This window comes from Alligator sinensis, unplaced genomic scaffold (genome assembly GCF_000455745.1).
Source record: "Alligator sinensis unplaced genomic scaffold, ASM45574v1 scaffold1297_1, whole genome shotgun sequence".
Classification (NCBI taxonomy): domain Eukaryota; kingdom Metazoa; phylum Chordata; order Crocodylia; family Alligatoridae; genus Alligator; species Alligator sinensis.
In genome coordinates this window covers 552905-553976 of record NW_005842901.1, presented here as the reverse complement: position 1 = coordinate 553976, position 1072 = coordinate 552905, and the positions used below count along the sequence as shown (strand labels likewise).

General features: G+C 39.7%; 1 protein-coding gene across 7 annotated transcripts in view; it reads left to right on the top strand.

The window, feature by feature from the left end:
* The window catches only part of CLUAP1 (clusterin associated protein 1), a 235725-nt gene that overhangs the window by 39405 nt on the left and 195248 nt on the right, over positions 1–1072 (top strand). The window lies entirely within an intron of this gene.

Genomic DNA, 1072 nt, shown 5'->3' with positions numbered 1-1072 from the left:
AACTGGCCAATAATAATGTGAATTTGCATATGAGTGGCAGGAACTTTTTTCTAAACTCTAATTTTCCACTACTGTAGCATTTGGTTACTGGGTTCAGGCATAGCGGAATTTTCCTCCATGACCTAGTTACTGCCACCAGAATGATTGACAGCAAAACTATGCCATATGTATTGAACCCATGGAATTTTCCTCTGTGCTATGTCATTTCTCCTCTGGGCTATACCAATTCTCCTCTGGGCTATACCAATTCTCCTCTGGGCTATAGGCATCTAATTAATGGGTTCTGACATGCCCCCTTGCCTACAGCACAGCCATATTATAACATCTGCAGACCATTTACATCTTTAAGACTGGGATCAATTGGCAAACGGGTATATACAAAAGCTGATAACGAAACAAACTTGTTCTTAATAAATTGCATAAAAGAACAATCAACACATACGCAAATACCAATACAAACAAAAGGCCTTATCCAGGTGATTAGAGGGGTTAAGAGGCATAAGGATGTGTCCATCCCTCTCTAAGACCTGAGATTTTGTTGTGTCGGTGGCGATTTTTGTGCCTCCTTAGTCATGACACAATGGAGAGTTCTAGTTATAGATAATTTTGGTCCAGGAACTTGTCGTTACTACCGGCTTCAGGTGGTAAGTGAGGGTATATGTAAGCAGATAGCTTAAGGAATCGCCTTTTAACAAACTCTAAAATACAACAACCCATACATACAACAATGGCTATTACTATTAGTGGTAAACACAAGGTAATCAAAGATGTCGACAACCGAAGCAACCCAAACGCAGAAAATTGTTACCCTTAATTTTGTGTTCTTTTCTCTAATTCGATTTTTTAAGGTAACTGAGAGTGGGGTATTAGATTAATGCCCCCTATACGGAGGGTTCCTATAATTGTGGAGTAACCTCATTATGCTCTTATTATGCTTGAAACTGTAGCTCTTAGAACACTGAGTTTCCGTGCCGTCATTAGCGGCCTTTCTTCATTCCCTTCAAACACCCTTCTATTTCTTCTACTGTCACCTCTCTTCCCAGATCGTTCCTTTTCCTCTTCTTTTAATGTA